A 24,832-nucleotide genomic window follows, 5' to 3' on the forward strand; every position below is an offset into this window, starting at 1 on the left:
CAACGTAATTGGGAATAATCAGCATGGTTTTGTGAAAGGGAAATCACTTTAACCAATTTATTGGAGTTCTTTGAAGGAGTAACATACGCTGTGGATAAAGGGGAGTCCTTTACTGCACTTGGATTTCCAAAAGGCATTTGACAAGGTGCCATATAAAAGGTTATTGTGCTCATGGTGTAGGGGGTAACATATTAGCATGGATAGAAGATTGGCTGGCTGGCAGAAAACAGAGAGTATGCATACACGGGTCCTTTTTTGAGTGGCAGGATGTGACAAGTGGAATCCCGCAGGGGTCTGTGCTGGGGCTTCAACTTTTTACAATTTATATCAATGACTTAGATAGGGGAGCAATGGCATGATAGCTAAATTTGCAGATGACACAAAAATAGGTAGGAGAGTGTGTTGTGAAGAGGACATAAGGAAGTTGCAGAGCGATATAGATAGGTTGAGTGAGTGGGCAAAAATCTGGCAGATGGAGTATAATGTGGGAAAATGTGAAGTTGTTCACTTTGGCAGGAAGAATAAATGGGGAACGACTGCAGAATTCCAAGGTGCAGAGGGATCTAGGTGTTCTAGTGCATGAGTCACAAAAGGTTAGTATGCAGGTACAGCAAGTAATAAAGAAAGCTAATGGAATGCTATCCTTTATTATGAAAGGAATTGAAAATAACAGTAAGGATGTTATGCTTCAGTTATACAGGGAATTGATGAGACCACATCGCGAATACTGTGTGCAGTTTGATTTCCTTATTTAAGGAAGGATGTGAATGCTTTGGAGGTGGTACAGAGGAGGTTTACTAGATTGATAGCTGGAATGAGCGGGTTGTCTGATGAGGACTTGGACAGACTGGGCTTGTTTTCACTGGAGTTTAGAAGAGTGAGGGGAGACTTGATTTAAGTATATAAGATCCTGAACGGTCTTGACAGGGTGAATGTGGAGAGGATGTTTCCTCTTGTGGGTGAGTCCAGAACTAGGGGGCACTGTTTTAAAATTAGGGGTCGCCCTTTTAGGATACAGACAAGGAGAAATTTTTTCTCTCAGATGGTTGCACCACATTGGAACTCTAACTCCGAAGGTGGTGGAGGCGGGGTCATTGAATATTTTTAAGGCGTAAGTAGATATATTCTTGTTAGGTAAGGGAATCAAAGATTATCGGGGGTAGATGAGAGTGTGGAATTCGAGACAGAAACAAATCAGCCATGATCTTATTAAATGGCGGAGCAGGCTCGAGGGGCTGAATGGCCTACTTCTGCTCCTAATTCATATAGTCGTAAGGTCATTAGACAGCTATAGTTTCACTTAATCCAGAAGAACTTTGGAGGGTGGCAGTATGGTGGAACAAGGTGTTAGAATGCACTATGCTATGGAGTGGTAGATCACATGTTCATGCCCACAGGTACTCAAACTACGATTTCCTGGTATCCTGAAATAATTACTGCTATAGGGAGGTGACTGAGGACAGCAACATCACCAACGAGAGGGAGGAAAATAAATTGAACGCAGAGTCACCTTGAGCACTCTTCCAGCAATTTCAGTACCTGGGAATAGGTAGTCTACCTCTCTTCATCCTGGCCCTGGAAAGCAGGTGATAAATAAAGGATAAGGGGAGAAAATAACAAAACTAACTTAGTGAAGAAAAGAAAAATAATCTTGCAGATTGTACACTTTGCTTGCCATCTCTGCAAATCACGGCATCTTTTTCAGACATTATTTCAAATGTGTTATTAGTTCTGAATTATGGAACTTTAATGCCTCACCATCCCCTCAGAGTTTTAGTTTATTTGAGTAGGAATGTTAAGTTTTTTTCCATTGATATGCTTTTAAATGAAAGCTGGCCAGAAAATAAAGACTTGTGTTTTAAATAAGTAAATACACTACAACATACCTTTGTGGAACTGGCGATTAATAGTACTGGTACAATTTAAAATGTTCACTAGTCATGCACTGCCTCTGTATATAGAATCATAGAATGTACAAGGCACAGAAAGAGGCCGCTTGGCCCGTCGTGTCTGTGCCAGCCGAAAAATTATCCACCTTCCAACATTTGGTCCGTAGCCTTGCAGATTACGGCACTTGAGTTGCATATCCAGACTCCTTTTGAATGAGTTGAGGGTCTCTGCCTTAACTACCCTTTCAGGCAGTGAGCTCCAGACCATCACCACCCTCTGGGTGAATAAGATTTTCCTCATCTCCCCTCTAATTTTTCTACCAATCACTTTAAATCTATGCCCCTCGGCACTGACCTCTCTGGTAAGGTGAATAGACCCTTCACCTTCACTCTATCCAGGCCCCTCAAAATTTTGTACATTTGAATCAGATCTTCTCTCAGCCTTCTCTGTTCCAAGGAGAACAACCCCAGCCTATCCAATCTTTGTTCATAGCTGCATTTTGCCAGTCCTGGCAACATCCTCGTAAATCTCCTTTGTACCCTCTGTAGTGCAATTACATCCTTTCTGTAATGAGGTGACCAGAACTGCACACAGTACTCAAGTTGTACCCTAACCAATGAGTTATACAGTTCCAGCATAACCTCCCTGCTCTTGTATTCAATACCTCGGCTAATAAAGGAAAGGATTCCATATGCCTTCCTAACCACCTTATCTACCTGTCCTGCTACCTTCAGGGATCTGTGAACATTCACTCCAAGGTCATAGAGAGATACAGCACTGAAACAGGCCCTTCGGCCCACCGAGTCTGTGCCGACCAACAACCACCCATTTATACTAATCCTACATTAATCCCATATTCCCTACCACATCCCCACCATTCTCCTAACACCTACCTACACTAGGGGCAATTTACAATGGCCAATTTACCTACCAACCTGCAAGTCTTTGGCTGTGGGAGGAAACCGCAGCACCTGGCGAAAACCCACACGGTCACAGGGAGAACTTGTAAACTCCGCACAGGCAGTACCCAGAATTGAACCCGGGTCGCTGGAGTTGTGAGGCTGCGGTGCATCAATATCTTCCTGCAGCCTACAGCTATCCTCCTCGCTATCTACCACATGGCCAATCTCTGTGTCGTCCACAAACGTCTTGATCATACCCCCTACATTTACATCCAAATCGTTAATATACACCACAAAAAGCAGGGGACCAGTACTGAGCCCTGCGGAACACCACTGGAAACAGCCCTCCAGTCTCTAAAACAGCCGTCAACAATTACCCTTTATAAAAGCAAAATACTGCAGATGTTGGAAATCTGTAATAAAAACAAGAAATGCTGGAAATACACAGCAGGTCTGGCAGCATCTGTGGAGAGAGAAGCAGAGTTAATGTTTCAGGTCAGTGACCCTTCATCAGAACAATTACCCTTTGTTTCCTGCCACTGAGCCAATTTTGTATCCACCTTGCTGCATTTCCCTGGATCCCATGGGATTTTATTTTTTTAACCAGTCTACCATGTGGGACCTTGTCAAAAGCCTTGCTAAAATCCATTTAGACCACATCAAGTGCACTACTCTCATCTATCTTCCTTGTTATTTCTTCAAAACATTCAATCAAGTTGGTGAAACAAAATCTTCCCTTAACAAATCCATGCTGACCATCCTTGATTAACCTGTGCCTTTCTAAATGACAGTCTATCCTGTCTCTCAGAATAGGTTCCAATAACTTACCCTCTACTGAGGTTAGACCGACTGGCCTGTAATTATTCAGTCTATCCTTCGCTCCTTTTTTAAACAGAAAACAGAAAATAAATCAGACTCTGAAGCAGTGTGATTTTAAGGATCTGAAAGTTTGTCACACCCAACTTATATTTGTTAAACACAATTGGCAAGTTATTGTAGAGAGTATCATGTTTTGGAAGTAAAGATAAAAGCTCACATCTGTAATCATTTTTACTGGTACCATACCATGCAGATAGCAAGTAAACACTGAATTAAATGATCACAGTTATCAATTAGCTGCTCCAGTGAGTTAGCACACTTTCATTTCTGGGATCAGTTTTACATATGAACACACAAAAATGTCAGGCAGGAAAAGATCAACTGACAAGTCTCATACAATCATAATGCCTTATGCATGACCATACAGAGAGTTCCCACCCACTCAGAACCATGTAACCTCTTAGGAGAGAAGAAATAAATTTAAAATCTGGAAAATTCCTCTCCGAAAATAGTCCAGGAGACCACATTGATATTGGCTTATGTTACAGGATAACTACCTCTAGAATGAATTGATCTTCTCCCCAGCCAGCTCTCAGAGGAAGGAATGCAATGATTCAGCATGCAACATGTGAACCAGAAACCTGTTCCACAGGTCTACTATTCTCTGCGAGAAGAAGAACTGCCTAACATCCAGCCATTATCAATCCACCCACGACTAATATGATTAAAGTTTCCCTTTCCTGTTGGTTCTGAAAGTATATTTGGAAATGAGTTTTAAGTAGGTATAATTGCACAACACAAAACTGACCATAACATTTCAGTGTTGATGCTCTCACTCACAGACATCATAAGGATGGTTGAGATGGAAATACCACACTGGTGCCATTGGGATTCTCTTCTAAGGTTAAGGAGAAGACATATTACTGGGGCAGTGCAGAGTGTTTTTTATTCTGCATCTTGTCACACTCAACAGAGCTATCACCTGAGGCTGCACTATCAGCTGATCACAGAGTGGTACTGGTAGAAGCAATGGAAATGTCTATCATCTTCAACCTTACAGTCAAAGAGTCCTGCCTTGGAGAGGGTACAGAGGAGAGATTAAATGTATTCAATGCAAGTATATTAAAAGGTTTTTCCCACATAGGAAGAAAAGTAATATAGTCAGTCAAATACAAAAATAGCAGCATGTTTCATTGTTTCACACGTCTTTTAAACCTTATAGAAAAATTCTACGTGATCAGAGAATAAAAGAAAGGCTTGATTTATATAGCACCTTTCATGATCTCAGGATGTCCCAAAGCACTTTACAACCAATGAGCTACGTCTTTAGCATAATGTAGGAAACACAACACCAATTTGCGCACAAGGTCCTACAAATAGTAACGTGTTAACGACCAGATAACCTACCTTCATGATGTTGGCTGAGGGATAAATATTGGTTAGGACATTGAGGAGAACTCCCCTGTACTTCTTTGAAATAGCATCATGGAACCTTTTACAATAAGCAACATCTAAGTATAGTGCAAGTCTAAAACTAAAACTTTAAGATATAGAGTAATGAAAAGCCAGGAGTATTTGCAAGTCTGCATTTTAATGCATTATAAATAATGAGTGAAGTTTAAGTAAATCTGTATTAGAAAGCCATGCAAGTGAAGAAGCTGAAGACAAGATTTTTTTTTTAAACAGATTTTACTTTTTCCATTTGTGAGGTTACGGTTTTGTCAATGAGTTGAAATCATTCTCTCCTGTTTAAGTTATTCATAAAATCAAAATGAAAAGAAACTGAGGTAAATGAGTCTATTGGATTTCAGCTACTGCAAATGTAGTTCCTAAAGTAACAGGTGACAGCTGTACACTGATAATCACAAAAAGATCATTGTATGCCAGTTGTGACACATTTGGTAGCCCTTTGCATTTGAAGGTGCTCTTATATTTGGAGTTCCTCTGGTCCCTATTGTGAGAAAGCAATGTCTGTGCATCATGATACTGCTGGTGGGATAAGAGACCTAGTATTATCAATGAAAATGCAGCAAAGAGTAGATGCAACCACATTGCTCACCCATAACTGAGCTACAGAATGGCCAAGAATAGAAGTCCCTTGACTCTATTCGCTCCTCACCAGCAGTCCATCCTTAAATGTCATTGCAATGTATTTAGAATCATAGGGCTGGATTTTATTAGTGTGCCGCGCTCCACAGCAGCAGGCTGTGAGAGTGGCGATCTTCCGACATGCAAGTGCCACCATACAGCCACCGTGGGGGGACAGGACAGCTGCCACCGACGACGTAGAGAGGGCGGCCACCGCACCCCGGTAACGGCGTCTGGCACCACCGCGCCGGTGCCGGTGCCATTTTTAAAGGGCCTTAAGCCCTTAGCAGAGATTTTAATTTTTAAAGTTACAGTAGCAATGATTTTTTTTGATTAAACTATTATGATATGGAGGCCCTTCCCCAACCCCACCAATGATCTTTTAATTGGCCCTCATTGACAAAACTTACTTCATTCCCTACTTGAATTTTCCCCCTCAACCTTTTAACATTTGCCCTTCAACCCCTTCCCACCATCCCCACAGCCAACTAAAATTGTTTTCAGCGCTCCCCCACCCCTCCCACCCTGGAAATTTTATTCCTCCCCCCTCCCCACCAGGTTCTCGCCTCGGAACACCGTATGGAGTTCCAAAGGCTTGCGAAGCACAAATGGCGGGCGTAAAATCAGCATGGGATGGCTGCCGCCTGCAGCTAAGTTCATTTACATATCATTACTGTGTATTTAAATATTTAGATGAAGGTCCTGCCACCACGTGGCGGGTGGGTGCACCAAGGTCCCCCCACCGCTGGAAATATGCGGCAGTGCCTTCTCGACGTCAGGGGTCCAGGCAAGCCTCTCCCCGCAGAATTTTACCGGTCCCCCCCGCCACAACCCCCTGTGTCGAGGGGCTGGTTAAATTCAGCCCATAGAGTGATTACAGTTCCCTCTCCACTGCCTTTTCCCCGTAGCCTTGCAAATTTTTTCGCTTCAGGTAATTATCCAATTCTCTTTGAAGGCCTCGATTGAATCTGTTTTAAACACACTCTCAGGCAGTGCATTCCAGTTCCTAACCACGCTCTGCGTAAAAAAGTTTTTCCTCACGTTGCTGTTGCTTCTTTTGCCAATTATCTTAATTCAGTGTCCTCTAGTTCTCGACCCCTCCGCCAACAGGAACAGCTTCTCCCTATCTGCTCTGTCCTGACCCCTCATGACTTTGAAAACCTCCATCAACTCTTCTCTTAATCATCTCTTCACCAAGGTGAACAGCCCCAGCTTCTCCAATCTAGCCACGTAACTGAAGTTCCTCATCCCTGGAACCATTCTTGTGAATCTTTGCTGCACCCTCTCTAATGCCTTCACATCCTTTCTAAAGGGTAGTCTCCAGAATTGGACACAATACTCCAGTTGAGGCTGAACCAGGATTTTATACAGGTTCATCATAACTTTCTTGTTTGTGTACTCTTTGCCCCTATTATAAAGCCCAGGACCCCGTATGCTTTATTACCCACTTTCTCAACCTGCTCTGCCACCTTCAATGATTTTTGCACATATAACCCCAGGCCCCTCTGCTCCTGCAACTCCTTTAGAATTGCACCTTTTATATCATATTGCCTCTTCTTGTTCTTCCTATCAAAATGAATCACTTCACACTTCTCTGCATTAAATTTCATCTGCCACTTGTTTGCCCATTCCATCCACCTATCTTAAGTCCTCTTGAAGTTTATCACTAATTCGGCTGTCCCTCGATTCAAGGTCGTGAGTTTCTGCCATGTGTCTTCATGTGACTGAACAGGCTGATTTTCGACCTGCAGATCTTTGGGCACATGAGGCAGGGCATCCCACAAGTAGTGGGATTCGGAGTGCAAGATTTGCTAACTTTTCTTTCCTTCCCGGCTATTGCTCTGCCTCATCATTAAGGCGTTGGGACTCGAAGCTTGATGCAGCCTTGTGGACAAGTTGTCACCATTCTGAACGATCGGTAGCAAGCTCCTCCCAGTTTTTAAGGTCAATGCAGCTGCACTTCATGGAGGGCCTCAGGGTGTCTTTGAAGCGCTTTCTTTACCCTCCCTGGAAGTTTGTCCACTTGAGAGTTGTGAGTTGGCAGATGAATTGAACAGATATTTTGCATCAGTCTTCACTATAAAGGATACAAGTAACATCCCAGAAATAGCTGTAAATCTGGAAATGGAAGGGAGGGAGGGAGGGAGGAACTCAAGAAAATTACAATCACCAGGGAAGTGGTACTGAGCAAATTGTTGGAGCTGCAGCATGACAAGTCCCCTCAGCCTAGGGTCTTAAAAGAAGTGGCTAGTGAGATAGTTGATGCATTGGTTTTAATTTTCCAAAATTCCCGAGATTCGGGGAAGGTTCTGTGATGGAATATGGTATAATAGGTTTAATTAAGTAGAATTTGGAAATAGTTAGTGTATTATGCCTTTTAGAATTAGGGATTGAATGGATGGTGAGTTTTTAGAACTCACTGACGTTCCTCTTTAAGATGTTAAAAAATTTCAAGGTCCTGTTATGAACCAAAAACAAGTTGGGAAATCCATTTGTGTCTCTGTTGTCAGGGACTTGGAAGATAAACACACACATATTGAAATATCCTGTCAGTAAGAGGTAGCAATAAACTTAATTGGTTTGTGCAGACAGGTCGGTTCCTGAGGTTGCTTTTGGGTGCCATGGAAAGGGCAATTATAGATAATGAAACAATAAATGGAATGGACCAACAGGAACAAGAGGTTAAGTAAACACAATTATAAACATTTATACCAGATAAATGCTCACAACTTCAAAAGCAAAGGAAGTCCTGTAAAACATGAAGTGGAAATGGTAATTAAAGATATGAATTTTAAAAGCAGGATAAACACATACAGGAAGGTCACATTTAAATGCTAAAGGTCTGATGACACTTCAGAAACAATATAAATATGAGAGGTTTTGAAGCAAAGTTTAGAAGCATTGAATTCTCAAACTATGCTTCTCAACTAAGAGGAATTTAAGGTAAAAAGTTTGCTTTAAATTTTGATGGATATTTTGGATATTCCAAGATATTTTGCTGTAACATTAGCAAGGTTAAACTTTGGATTCTATGCTAGAAATAAGATTATGTGTTACATATTTTGGTAATATTTTATATTGTGATATACTTATCCACTTAGCAGTGTATTGCATGTTAAATTCTTCAATAAATCTATAAAAGTTAATAAATGGTCTCATGTAGCATTCTGTATAAACTACAAAGAACCCCCTCTCTGTGTCTCTTTAAGTGGAGAGATATGTATTGAAGAGAGTTCCCAGACCCTTATAATATCTCGGTATTTATGACTTAACCATAATTATTAAAACTAGGCTATCCGAAAGATGGTAATATTCTCTGTTGGTTTTCTTTCTTTGAGGGAAAGCTAGTACAATACTTTGGACCCAAATAAGTGTCTATGAAAATTTGTTTGGTTTGAACTTGATTAAAGGAGATTCATAGGGATGTACTCCTGATTTGGTTTGTCGTTAGAAGGGGTTGAAGCCATTAATCATTTCAGTTCCATTAGATAGGAAAATAGCCAATGTAACTCCTTTATTCAAAAAGGGAGGGAAACAGAAAGCAGGAAACTACAGGCCTGTTAGCTTAACATCTGTTATAGGGAAAAAGTTAGAATCTATTACTAAAGATGTTATAGCAGGGCACTTAGAAAAATTCAAGGTAATCAGGCAGTGTCAACATGGTTTTGTGAAAGGCGAAATCATGTTTAATCAATTTATTGGAGTTCTTTGAAGAAGTAACGTGCTGTGGGTAAAGGGGAACCAGTGGATGTACTGTACTTAGATTTCCAGAAGGCATTTGATAAGGTGCCACATCAAAGGTTATTGCAGAAAATAAAAGCTCATGGTGTAGGGATGGCATGAATAGAAGATTGGCTAGCTCTCAGGAAACAGGGAGTAGGCATAAATGAGTAATTTACTGATTGGCAAGATGTAATGAGTGGTGTGCCTCAGGGATCGGTGCTGGGGCCTCAACTTTTTACAATTTATATAAATGACTTGGATGAAGGGACCAAAGGTATGGTTGCTAAATTTGCTGATGACACAAAGATAGTAGGAAAGTAAGTTGTGAAGAGGACATGAGGAGGCTACAAAGTTATATAGATAGGTTAAGTGAGTGGGCAAAGATCTGGCACATGGAGTATAATGTGGGAAAATCTAGAACTAGGGATCACTGTTTAAAAATAAGGGGGTCACCCATTTAAGACGGAGATGAGGAGAAATTTTTTCTCTCAGAGGGTTGTGAGTCTTTGGAATTCTATTCCTCAAAAGGCAGTGGAAGCAGAGTCTTTGAATATTTTTGAGGCATAGGTGGATAGATTCTTGATAAGCAAAGGGGTGAAAGGTTATCGGATGTAGACGGGAACATGGAGTTGAGGTTATAATCAGATCAGCCATGATCTTGTTGAATGGCGGAGCAGGCTTGAGGGGCTGAGTGGCCTACTCCTGCTCCTAATTCGTATGAGATCTGGCGGGGAAGATAATTTTCAGCCATGCAGAAACAGTGGCCAGTCAATTGGAGTTGATTTTGCAAGAGTTTTTCCTGAATGCTTGTGGATCTGGCTTTAAGAAGGACACTAGCATTTGTTCAATGGTCCTCCCATTGAATCTGGAGGATACGGCGGAGGCATTGCTGTTTGGAATTTCTCTAGTGCTCTTATGTGTCGCTGATACACAGTCCGGTCTTGCTGCAGTACAGGATCATGGTGATGACAACTACTCTGTACAGTAAGACTTTTGTTGATTTGCAGATGTCTTTGTTGTCAAACACTCGCTGCCATAATTTGTAGCTGATGTTGGATCCCCTCGTCAATGGTGACCTTTTGAGAATGATACCTGCCAAGTATGCTCAACATATTCCAGAGTCTCTCCTTCAACATATATGGGCAGTAAAATATTTGTCTGACCAGGTGTGGGTTGATATGAGTTTTGTGTTGGCGACATTATAATGGGGAACAAAGAAATGGCAGAACAATTAAACACATACTTTGGTTTGTCTTCACACAGGACACAAATAACCTCCCAGAAATTTTAGGGAACCAAGGGTCTAATCGGAGGGAGGAACTGAAGGAAATAAGTATTAGTAAAAAAAAAAAAAGTGCTAGGGAAATTAATGGGGTTAAAGGTTGACAAATTCCCAGGGCCTAATAATTTACATCCCAGAGTACTAAAGGAAGTGGCCCTGGAAATAGTGGATGCATTGGTGGTCATCTTCCAAAATTCTGTAGACTCCGGAGCAGTTCCTACAGATTGGAAGGTGGCAAATTTAAAGCCACTATTTAAAAAAGGAGGGAGAGAAAAAACAGGGAATTACAGACCAGTTAGCCTTACATCAGTTGTGGGGAAAATGCTAGAGTCTATTATAAAGGATGTGATAGCAGAACACCTGGAAAGCATAAACAGGTTTGGACAAAGTCAGCATGGGTTTACGAAAGGGAAATCATGCTTAACAAATCTACTGGACTTTTTTGAGGATGTAACTAGTAGAATAGATAAGGGCGAACCAGTGGATGTGGTGTATTTGGATTTTCAGAAAGCTTTTGATAACATCCCACATAAGAGGTTAATGTGCAAAAATAAAGCATATGGGATTGGGGGTAATATACTGCCATGGACTGAGAATTGGTTGACAGACAGGAACCAGAGAGTAGGAATAAACGGGTCTTTTTCCGATGGCAGGCAGTGACTAGTGGGATACCGCAGGGATCAGTGCTTGGGCCCCAGCTATTCACAATATATATAAATGACTTGGGTGAGGGAACTAAATGTAACATTTCCAAGTTTACAGACAACACAAAGCTGGGGGGGAATGCAAGCTGTGAGGAAGATGCAAAGAGGCTTCAGTGTGATTTGGACAAGTTGGGTGAGTGGGCAAATGCATGGCAGATGCAGTATAACGTGGATAAATGTGAGATTATCCACTTTGGTTGTAAAAACAGAAAGGCAGATTATTACCTGAATGATGATAAATTGGGAAAGGGAGAGGTGCAACGAAACCTGGGTGTCCTTGTACACCAGTCACTGAAAGCAAGCATTCAGGGGGGTGCAGCAAAGCAGTTAGGAAGGCGAATGGTATGTTGGCCTTCATTGCAAGTGGATTTGAGTACAGGAGCAAGGATGTCTTACTGCAGTTATACAGGGCCTTGGTGAGATCACATCTGGAGTATTGTGTGCAGTTTTAGTCTCCTTATCTGAGGAAGGATGTTCTTGCCATGGAGGAAGTGCAGAGAAGATTTACTAGGCTGATTCCTGGGATGGCAGGATTGGCATATGAGGAGAGATTGAGTCGATTAGGTCTATATTCACTAGAGTTTAGAAGAATGAGAGGGGATCTCATAGAAACATATAAAATTCTAACAGGACTAGACAGGCTAGATGCAGGGAGGATATTCCCGATGGCTGGGGAGTCCAGAACCAGGAATCGCAGTCTCAGGATACGGGGTATGCCATTTAGAACCGAGATGAGGAGGAGAGGTGACTTAATAGAGACATATACGATAATCAGAGGGTTAGATAGGGTGGATAGTGAGAGTCTTTTTCCTCGGATGGTGATGGTAAACACGAGGGGACATAGCTTTAAGTTGAGGGGTGATAGATATAGGACAGATGTCAGAGGTAGTTTCTTTACTCAGAGAGTAGTAGGGGCGTGGAATGCCCTGCCTGCAGCAGTAGTAGACTCGCCAACTTTAAGGGCATTTAAGTGGTCATTGGATAGACATATGGATGAAAATGGAATAGTGTAGGTCAGATGGTTTCACAGGTCGGCGCAACATCGAGGGCCGAAGGGCCTGTACTGCGCTGTAATGTTCTAATTCTAATTCTAATTCATTCAAGGACAGGGTGAGTTTCTTGTCTGCAGAATTGAAGGGATCGAGAATGGCTTACAAATCTGGGCAAAGTGGCCAATGACACGGCAGTCATCTGCAAACTGTAGCTCATGTATATTATTATTTATTTAGAGATACAGCGCTGAAACAGGCCCTTCGGCACACCGAGTCTGTGCCGACCAAGAACCACCCATTTATACTAACCCTACAGTAATCCCATATTCCCTACCACCTACCTACACTAGGGGCAATTTACAATGGCCAATTTACCTATCAACCTGCAAATCTTTGGCTGTGGGAGGAAACCGGAGCACCCAGCGAACACCCACGAGGTCACGGAGAACTTGCAAACTATGGTGGTTGGTTTAGTTTTGACTCAGAGGCAACTGAGGGTAAAAAGCTTTCCATCTATAGGAGAGTTGATCTTTGATGAGGTGAATAGCCACCATCAGGTAGATTATGAATAATATGGGGGCTATCACGCAGCCTTGCTTGACCCCAGTCTGGATTTTGAAGGTGTCTGTTTCAGATCTCCCACTCAAGACAGTTGCAGTCATGTCATCATGAAGCATTTTTAGGATTGTGCTGAAGTTTCTTTGACATCCAAATCATTGGAGTACAAACCACAGAGCCTCGCGATATACTGAGTCAGATACTTTGGTCAGGTCGATGTTGTTTGACATTTTTCTTGGATTTGTCAGGCAACAAGGACCACGTTGGAGATTCCTCTGGATAGCTTAAAGCCACATAGTGTTTCTAGGAGAATTTCCTTAGTTACAGGATATAGGCGATTCAGGAGAATGTGTGTCAGGATTTTCCCTGCTACGGACAAGAGGGAAATATCTCGATAGTTTCCACAGTATGATTTATCTCCCATTCCTGAACTCGGGTGGTGGGGAGTTCTTTTTCCTCCCAGATCCGTGGGATGAGCGCATGGCATCTTGATGTGATCAAAGGTCCGCCGGCTTTCCTCTTCGTGGATTGGCACCTTGATGTGGTGGAGAGGCTTGTGTATCCTAATGATCCCTTGAGTTTCGCACTATCCTCCTCACAGTTTACAATACTTCCAAGTTTTGTGTCATCCGCAAATTTTGAAATTGTTCCCCTGTACACTGAAGGCTAGGTCAATAATATATATCAAGAAAAGCAAGGGTCCTAACACCAGACCCAGGGAACCCCACTATATATCTTCCTCCTGTGTGGCTTTAGGTCTTCCAGAGGAATCTCCAACATGGTCTTTGTTGCCGGACAAATACAAGGAAAGTGTCAAACAACATCAGAAATTTTCCATTACATTCATTGAGCTGACCAGTAAATCACGAGGCTAGGCGGATTGTGCTCCAATGATTTGGATGTCCAAGAAACAACCGTTCACCACTACTGTTTGTATGTTGTCACTCAACCAACTTTGTATCCATGCTGCTACTCTCACTTTTATTTTGTGGGCTTTAATTTTGCTGACAAGCCTGTTATGTGGCACTTTATCAAATGCCTTTTGGAAGTCCACGTACACTACATCAATCGCATTACCCTCATCAACCTTTTTTGTTACCTCATCAAAAAACTCAATCAAATTAGTCATACATGATTTGCCCTTAACAAATCCATGCTGGCTTTCCTTAATTAATCCACATTTGTCCAAGTGACAGATAATTTTGTTCTGAATTATCGTTTCTAAAATCTTTCCCACCACAAAGGTTAAACTGACTGGCCTGTAGTTGCTGGGCTTGTCCTTACACCCTTTTTTGACAAAGGGTATAACATTTGCAATTCTGCAATCCTCTGGCACCACCCCTGTATCTAAAGTAGATTGGAAGATTATGGCCAGGGCCTCCGCAATTTCCACCTTTACTTCCCTTAGTATTCTTGGAAGCATTTCATCTGGCCCTGGTGACTTATTAACTTTAAGCACAGTCAGATTTTCTAATACCTCCTCTTTATCAATTTTTAGCCCATCCAGTGTTTCAACTACCTCCTCTTTCACCATGACTTTGGCAGCATCTTTTTTCTTGATGAAGACAGGTGCAAAGTATTTGTTTAGTACCTCAGCCATGCCCTCTGGCTCCATGCATAAGTCCCCTTTTTGGTCCCTAATCAGCCCCACTTCTTTCACCACCCTTTTACTGTAAATATGCATATAGAAGACTTTTGGATTCCCTTTTATATTAGCTGCCACTCTCTTCCCATACTGTCTCTTTGCTTCTCTTATTTCCTTTGTCACTTCCCTTCTGAATTTTCTATATTCAGACTGGTTCTCAATTGTATTATCCACCTGACATCTGTCATATTCATGCTTTTTCTGCTTTATCTTACTCTCTAATCACTGCAGTCATCCAGGGAGCTCTGGATTTGTTTGTCCTCCCTTGCTCCTGGTATGCTATGATCATTGTCCCATAAATGTTCCCCTCCTGACAATTTGTTCCTCTATATCTTTCCTGCTAGTTGGTGGCCTATAGAATACACCCAGTAGTGTAATGGTACTCTATTGTTTCTTAGCTCTAACCAAATAGATTCTGTCATTGACACCTCTAGGGCATCCTCTCTCTCTAGCATGGCATTGTTATCCTTAATCGGTACTGCTACCCCTCCTCCTTTCTTTCCTTCCCTATCTTTCCTGAACACCTTGTATCCAGGAATATTTAATACCCAGTCCTGCCCATTTTTGAGACAGGTCTCCGTTATCACCACAACAACAAATTCCCACATGGCTATCTGTGCCTCCAGCTCACCAACCTTATTTACCATGCTCTGTGCATTTACATTCAGACAAATTTGTAAACTTAATTTAAACTTTATTTCATTCCCTTTTACTCTGATCCTACCTAATACCATCCTATTTCCTACTCTGGTGCTATTTGCTGTGTGTTTCCAGAAGAATAAAATCTGCAGTTGATTGGAAGTCAATTCTGTGTCACTAACATGTGCTTTTGAGGGTTTGGTGAGGGCACAACGTTGAGGCAAAGTAAAGGGAAATTCACTCTACATCTGGCACTCCTATATCTGACCTGGGAGTTGTTTTGTGCATTTATACTGCTCCTCTTGCATTGTTTTAAGGATTGATAACACACGAATACACTAGATTACTTCAATAAAGCTCTGCCAAACTCACATCAGACCAGTGCTTAGCAAAGTGACAGTTTCTAATATAGATGGCCTAGTAGCATTAGTACCACCAGACCACCTTTTCCAGGGACTCTGATGGTCTCTTGACATTTCTAATGAAAGGAAAGAACTAACTGCAACAACTTGTATTTATATGGCACAGTTAACATAATAAAATGTCCCAATATTCTTCACAGGAGTGTTATAAGACAAAATTTGACACTGAGCCACATAAAGAGTTATTAGGGCAGATGACCAAAAGCTTGGTGAAAGAGGTCGTTTTTAAGGAGTATCTTAAAAGGATGAAATGAGGTAGAGAGGCATTGAGGTTTAGGGAGGGAATTCCAGAGCTTAGGGCCTTGGCAACTGAAAGCACATCCACCAATGGTGGAAAGATTTAAATCGGGAATGTGCAAGAGGCCAGAATTAGAGGAGTGCAGATATCTTTGAGGAACTATCCAAACAGCTGTTTCATAACCAGCATAGTTGCAGACCATTAAGCAGAGCTCATATGCAATTAATGCACTCCCTGTGCTCAAGGGCGATGTGAATAAGCAGTATAATTCCATGTTTTTGACTCACCACTCCCAAGAAGGTATATCAGTATCATTCTGGTCCCAACATTTTACCAAGATAGCACACCACCACCCTGCAACATTGCTTATCTTTGTGCTACCTCAGCCCCTTTACCATTGAAACTCTTTCCCATGCTTTAATTATCTCAATACTGGATGTCTTGAACGTTCTCCCCACAGGCCTCTCAAATTCATCACGACACGAATGCCAATTCATCCAAAGCTTTACTGTCTGTATCCTGTCACTCACTAGGCCTTCCTCACCCATCATCACGGACATCCATTAGTTGCCTGATTCCCAGTGCACTGAATTCAAAATCCTTGTACCTGTTTATACATCCCTTCAACTTGCTCAAACCAGCACAGCAATTTTTTTACCACTCTATGTCCCAGCTTGTGCCTTATAGTTTTCTGATTCTTGGCTCCTGTGTATCACTCTTAATTCTCCCACCACCAGACCACACATCCCCACCCCCACCCCAGCTTTCCTCACACCATGGCAGATCATGGTCCCACCTTCTGGAACGTCCTCCTTAAAACTCTTAGCCAAGTCACCTTCCTCCCCATCAAAATTGGATAAAAGCTCAATCCCCAGCATTAACATTCCTAACTAAGAATATCCATTTAGAAAAAGTCCTAGGTACAGTGTGCTAGGACCGAGGCAGGAGGAGTGCACTGTTTATTCTAGTCCCACTTCTCCACAGGTCACAACATTAATTTACATTTTCCCACTTACCGAAACAGTCAATCATATACTCTATTCTTCCCCAGAATAAAGCACACAAACCAGGTTTCTTTACTAAACAAAATTATCAGTTTATTATAAATAAAGTATTTTAAATTTAAAGTATTTATAAATATTATAAATAAATACACACAAATTGAAATATTAAAGTCCCTTATTTACCCTAGCCCTCATACACACACACAACCAGTTAATTGGGAAAATAAAGGGGATTTTTGTTTACAGCTGTTACAAAGAAATAGAAGGAATAATAGAAAAAAACACTTAGGCTGAAAAGAAGATATGGAAAGATATCCTTTGTTTGGTTTGGCATCCCAAATGTGAGTCAACAGCTGTCAATGGGATCTTCCCACAACAGTTCTTTCCAGGCGATGTTGATGATCAGTTTGGGTAAGCTTTCCAAAGGATGCAGCTACCGAGGTTCCAAATAGTTCTTACAGCAGGAAAGCAGCAACAAGGATTCAATTCCCACACATTCGATGTGCAAAGGGTTTCTTCAAATACAGGAGGAAACTGCCACATTGGAAATAAAGGGTTTCTTTTCAAGAGAGACATATAAGCTGTCTTCTCCTAGCAGGCAAGAAGCAACTGGCTGTTTTTAAACAGTTCAAATTGAAACCAAAACTTTCCAGAAGTCAAGTCTCCTGATGTCCATAAATCTTGGCCTGTCACTCCTTCGTAAACATCTCCAAGTCAAAAACAACCCCTGCTGGGTTTTTATTTGAAAACAGGTACCTTCCAGTAACTGCTTACAGTTCAAACTCAGTCCAAACTTTCTGGTGACCTTCTTTTAAAAAAAACACCCAAAGTTCCAGCATCTATGGAATCCTTTTTAGTTTTAAAACACAAATTCTCAAAATTTAACAACAAAATGACAATATTCGTTACACCTTTACCCTTGGAGAAATGAAATGCCAGTTTTAAATCTGTTTCATTACAAAGTGTAAAAAAAAAATGAAAATATTTGAAAACACTTTTTTACACTCATCCCCATTCACTCTTCACCTGCAGTTAATACAATTTTGCTTTGTACCATCTTTACACTCATATAACTCAAGCAAAGTTAAATTCACGATAAAGCATCTGCAATAACATTATTTTTGCCCGCAATATGGATAATCTTTAAGTGATGGGGCTTTAATAGTAAACTCCATTGGAAAGGCCTGGCATTCTGGTATTTAAATTTTTCCATAAAGGCCAAATCAGCCAATTGCAACCTTCCAAACAGAGATCCTCTGTTGTTCCAAGTGTTCCTTCCAAATGTCACTGTGGACTAGCACATCACCAAGGTAAACTACACAGTTAGGAACCCTGGCTACCACTTGATTCATTAGTCTCTAAAAGGTTTCTGGGGCATTTTTTAGCCCAAATGGCATCACTCGGCACTGGAAAAGACCATCGGGCGTGACAAAAGCCGATATTTCTTTAGCTCAGGGTGTTAGAGGAACTTGCCAGTATCCCTTTAACAAATCTATTTTTGTAAGAAACAGGGCACTGCCCACTTTGTCAATACAATCTTCCAAGCGAGGGATTGAACAAAGAACAAAGAACAGTACAGTACAGGAACAGGCTATTCGGCCCTCCAAGCCTGCGCCGATCTTGATGCCTGCCTAAACTAACACCTTCTGCACTTCCGGGGCCCATATCCCTCTATTCCCTTCCTATTCATATATTTGTCAAGATGTCTCTTAAACGTCGCTATCGTATCTGCTTCCACCACCTCCCCTGGCAGCAAGTTCCAGGCACTCACCACCCTCTGTGTAAAAAAACTTGCCTCGCACATCCCCTCTAAACTTTGCCCCTCGCACCTTAAACCTATGTCCCCTAGTAACTGACTCTTCCACCCTGGGAAAAATCTTCTGACTATCCACTCTGCCCATGCCACTCATAACTTTGTAAACCTCTATCATGTCGCCCCTCCACCTCCGTTGTTCCAGTGAAAACAATCCAAGTTTTTCCAACCTCTCCTCATAGCTAATGCCCTCCAGACCAGGCAACATCCTGGTAAACCTCCTCTGTACCCTCTCCAAAGCCTCCACGTCTTTCTGGTAGTGTGGCGACCAGAATTGCAGGCAATATTCTAAGTGTGGCCTAACTAAGGTTCTGTACAGCTGCAACATGACTTGCCAATTTTTATACTCTATGCCCCGACCGATGAAGGCAAGCATGCCATATGCCTTCTTGACTACCTTATCCACCTGCGTTGCCACTTTCAGTGACCTGTGGACCTGTACGCCCAGATCTCTCTGCCTGTCAATGCTCCTAAGGGTTCTGCCATTTACTGTATACCTCCCACCTGCATTAGACCTTCCAAAATGCATTACCTCACATTTGTCCGGATTAAACTCCATCTGCCATTTCTCTGCCCAAGTCTCCAATTGGGTAGGAGTCTGCCTTTGTCACTGCATTAACTTTTCTGTAGTCCATGCAAAGTCTGGTTGAACTGTCAGGTTTAGGCTCCAGCTGCTTTGACTGGGTTCTATTAAGTGGTTTTCCAGCATGTATTGGATTTCTGCTTTTACATGGGCCTGTTTCTCTGGACTTAAGCGGTAAGGATGCTGTTTTATAGGAACAAATTCTCCTACATCCACTGGCTAAGGTTGTACATCCTGGTTTATTCCTAAAGACTCTTTTAATTGTTGTGAGTAGTCTTGTTAGGTCTTCTCGTTGTTCTGTATCTAAATATGAAAGCATAGTGTCCAATCTCCCTAACAATTCATTATTAGCTAACTGGATAGTAGGAGATTCAATTTGAGAATTGTCTAGGCCTCCTTCTGCCTCATCCTCACTATCCCTTTCATTCCTCACTACCCCCACTACCTGACATACCTGTGCTTGCTTATTCTCCTCCCGGCGATAATATTGTTTTAACATATTGATATGACACATTCGATTCTTTTTCCGGCGATCTGGGGTGTCAAACAATTTACCTTACCAATTCTCTTGACCACTTCATATGGACCACTGAACCGTGCTATTAATGGTTCACACTGTAAAGGTAGAAATACTAACACTTCATCCCCTGGTTGAAATGTTCGGGTCTTAGCATGCTTCTCTGCCCATTTTTCCAAAGTTTTTTGGGAAGCTTTAAGGCACTCCTGATTCACTTTGCAAGCTCTCGTGAGCCATTCCTGGAACATGGATGCATAATCTAGGACAGAAGATTCATCCCTCTGTTCTAAAAACTTTTCTTTAGTTTTAGAGGACCTCTTATCTCATGTCCGTAAATGAATTCAAAAGGACTAAAACCTGTAGACTCATTAGGTGAATCACAAGTGCAAACAAAAGAAATTCTAGCCCTTTATCCCAATCATGGGGATAGTCAGGACAGTATGTCCTGATCATTGTTTTGGAAGTCTGATGGTACCTTTCTAAAGCTCCCCGTGTCTGTGGGTGGTATGCTGAAGACTTTAACTGTGTTATACCCAAATTACCCATAATCTCTTGAAATATTTTAGACATGAAATTGGAACCTTGATCTGACTGAATCGCAATTGGTAATCCATATCTAGTGAAGAACTTCTCTACCAGTAACTGAGCAGCAATTGTTCTCAAGGGAATGGCCTCTGGGAACCGAGTAGCCATATCCATAATAGCGAGTAAATATTGGTGTCCCACTTTTGTTTTCGGTAAAGGTCTTACACAGTCTACTAAATGGTTCTCCAATAACTCGTATGGGAATTAGAGGTGCTGGTTTTATGGCAGGTTGTGGTTTTCCCACAATCTGGCATGTATGAAATGTTTTACAAAACTGCACCATGTCCTTGGAAAGACCTCGCCAGTAAAAATGTTGATTTATACGTGATTTGGTCTTCCGGATCCCCACATGTCCCACTATAGGAATTTCATGCACTAACCTTAATAGTTCCCAGCAATACTTTGGCGGTACCACTATCTGACGAACAACTTTCCAGTCTTCGTCCACAGGTCTCTGAGGAGGTCTCCGCTTCCTCATCAGAACCCCATCTTCAAAATAATAGCCTTCTGGAACTCCTTTTGCCTCAGCTTCTGTTAGAGCTGATTGTGCTACTTTATTTAACTCTGGATCAGTTTGCTGAGCTGTGATCAGAGACGACTTACTGAACATTTCCTTTATCCAAATCCCCAAAGAAAGTTTCAGATATTCAGCTATCTGTCTGTGGTGCCAATTTTACCTTCGATAATGGAACTTATTTAGCCATTGCTTGGGTTACTACACATGAAGGAAAAATTCCTGGAACCGTTCTGTCTCTTCAACTTCACTTGGTTTTTCCATGACTATTGGAGAAGCTACTACTTTCACTCCAGCCAAATTATTTCCCAGGAGTAGGTCAACTCCGTCTACTGGTAAACTATGGACAACTCCTACAGTTACCGTTCCAGACATTAGGTCACACTCTAGTTGTACCCAATACAAAGGTATGGGTATATAATCCCCGCCAATGCCATTCACTAAAACCTGAGCATTCAGTGCGCTCTCTGTTGGAAATATTATGCCTTTCCCCAGCAAAAGAGTTTGGGTGGCTCCCTGTATCGCGAAGTATAACTATAGGTTTGCCTGCCTCACTTGAGGGATAAGGAATTACTTTTCCTTTCGACAAGAATTCCCTATAAATCTCAGCTATCTTATTCTCAACCCCTCCACACACATTGGTTTTTGTATTTGGTTTTACAGCTGTCGTCAAAGCTACAGCCTGATCTGCTGTACTCTCGTTCAGGTCCCCTTTTTCTGCATTGTCTTTGTGTACCCCAATAAGTCCCATGGGTTTACCTCACAACTTCCAGCATTCTGCACAAAGATGTCCTACCTTGTGACAATTACAACATTTAGGTTTATGAACCTCACTTCCACCCTCAGCATCTTCCTTTCTGGCCTGAGGAGAAGATCCTGGGGCGTTTCCAGCTGTCCCTTCTTGTCCCCGGCTGCTTGCCTTCCTTTCACCCTTTCACCTTCTATCCTTCTCGGATTTGTGGGGATGATGGACAAAGGGTTAGGGCTTATAAACAAGCTCATAATCAACAGCAATTTACGCTGTCTGTCTGGCCGTTGAAACCTTTTGTTTCTCTACATGAGTTCTTACCAATGGAGGGAGTGAATTTTTGAATTATTCTAGGAGAATTAATTCCCAAAGGTTCTTATACATGGCTTCCATCTTTACTACCCATAGCAAATGATCAAAATTAATTTGCTTTACGCTCTTAAATTCAATGCGTGTCTGCCCGGACAATATCCGGAGGTTCCGAAATTTCTGTCGGTAAACTTCAGTGACTAACTCATACATAGGAACATAGGAGCAAGAGTAGGCCATTCAACCCATTGAGCCTGCCCCACCATTCAATATGATCATGGCTGATCACCCACTTCAATGCCTTTTTCCCACACTATCCTCATATCCCTTTATGTCATTGATATTTAGAAATCTGTCAATCTCTGCTTTAAACACTCAATGACTAAACTTCCACAGCCCTCTGGGATAGAGAATTCCAAAGATTCACAACCCTCTGAGTAAAGACATTTCTCCTCATCTTGGTCCTAAGTGGCTTCCCCCTTATTTTGAAATTATGTCCCCTGGTTCTAGACTCCCCAACCCAGGGGTAACATCTTAGCTGCATCTACCCTGTCTAACCCTTTAAGTATTTTGTAGATTCCTATGAGATCACCTCTCACTCTTCGAAACTCTAGCGAATACAAACCCAGTTTCCCCAGTCTGTCTTCTTAGGACAGTCCTGCCATCCTGGGAACAAGTCTGGTGAACCTTCGTTACACTCCCTCTATGGCAATAATATCCTTCGTAAGGTAAGGCGACCAAAACTCACACAGTACTCCAGGTACTGTCCAACCAAGGTTCTATACAATTGAAGCAAGACTTCACTACTGCTGTACTCAAATCCTCTTGCAATAAAGGCTGACATACCATTAGCCTTCCTAATTGTTTGCTGCACCTGTATTATGTTAGCTTTCATTGACTTACTGACAAGGACACCCAAGTCCCTTTGTACATCTACACTTTCTAATCTGTTACCATTTAAAAAATACTCTGCACATCTGTTCCTCCTATCAAAGTGGATAACCTCACATTTTTCCACATTATATTCCATCTGCCACATTCTTGCCCACTCACTAAGTCTGTCCAAATCCCCTTGAAGCCGCTTTGCATCTTCCTCACAACATACTTTCCCACCTAGTTTTGTGTCGTCTGTGAACTTGGAAATATTACATTTGGTCCCCACATCCAAATCATTGATGCATATTGTGAACAGCAGGGGCTCAAGCACTGATCCTTGTGGTACCCAACTAGTCACAGCCTGCCAACATGAGAATGACCCATTTATTCCAACTCTCTGCTTGCTGCCTCTTAACCAATTCTTAATCTATGCCAGTATATTACCTCCTATCCCATGTGCTTTAATTTTGCTAACCAACCTCTTGTGGTGGACTTTATCAAAAGCCTTCTGAAAATCCATGTATACTACATCCATTGACTCCCTTTATAAATTCTGTTAGTAACATCTTCAAAAAACTCCACAGGTTTGTCAAACATGATTTCCCATCCATAAATCCATGTTGACTATGCCCAATCAGATCATTATTATCCATGTGTCCATTTATCACATCCTTTAGAATAGATTTTAGCATTTTCCCAACGACTGATATGAGGCTAACAGGTCTGTAATTCCCTGTTTTCTCTTTCCCTCCCTTCTTAAATAGTGGGGTGACAATTGTTATCTTCCAATCTACAGGAACCACTCCAAAACCTGTAGAATTTTGGAAGATGATCACCAATGCATCCACTATCTCCATAGCTACCTCTTTCAACATTCTGGGATGGAGAATATGAGGTCCTGGGGACTTATCAACCTTCAGCCCCATTAATTTCTCCAATACAATCTTTTTACTAATACTGATTTCCTTCAATTCCTCATTCTCCCTAATCCCTTTGATCTCTAATTCTGGCAGATTTCTTGTATCTTCCTCAGTGAAGGCAGACACAAAGTAATCATTTAGCGTCTCTGCCATTTCTCTATTCCCCATTATAAATTCCCCTGACTCTGCCTGTAATGGACCCACATATGTCTTAGCCAAACGTTTCCTTTTTACGTACCTATAGAAGCTTTTACAGTCCATTTATATATTTTTTGCTAGCTTATATTCATATTCTATTCTCCCTTTCTTTATCAGTTTCTTTGTCCTCCTTTGCTGTATTCTAAAATCCTCCCAATCCTCAGGTTTACTACTATTTCTGGCAACTTTAAAGGCCTTTTCTTTTAATCTTATACAATCCTTAACTTTACTTTTGGGGTTTTTGTGCCTTCAAGGAATGTATAGTTGCTGTAAACTATGTAGTATTTCTTTAAAGACTATCCATTGTCTATGCACTGTCATACCTTTTAATGTATTTTCCCAATCCACCTCAGCCAATTTGCCCTTCATACCTTCATAATTTCCTTTGTTCAGGTTTAATACCCTGGCTTCAGATTGAACTACCTTACTTTCAAACATAATGTAAAATTCTATCATATTATGGTCACTCAGCCCTAAAGGTTCTTTTACAACAAGATTATTAATTATCTCTTTCTCATTACATAATACTAGATCTAAAATAGCCAGTTCTCCAGTCAGTTCCTCAACAGACTGCTCTAGAAAACCATCCCTAACACACTCCAGAAACTCATCCTCCACGGTATTAATGTTCATTAGGTTTACCCAATCTATATGCAGATTAAGTCACCCATGATTACTGGATAACCCATGCTACATCCTTCTCTAATCTCCTGAATAATACCATGCCCCACACTACCACTACTGTTTGGTGGCCTATAAACAACTCCTACCAATGCTTGCTGCTGCTTGCTGTTTATCAGTTCCACCCAAACAGATTCCACATTTTGTTCTTCCAATCTGAGATCCTCCCTTTCTAATGTGCT

The sequence above is a fragment of the Heterodontus francisci genome, chromosome 13, assembly GCF_036365525.1.
Source record: "Heterodontus francisci isolate sHetFra1 chromosome 13, sHetFra1.hap1, whole genome shotgun sequence".
Lineage (NCBI taxonomy): Eukaryota > Metazoa > Chordata > Chondrichthyes > Heterodontiformes > Heterodontidae > Heterodontus > Heterodontus francisci.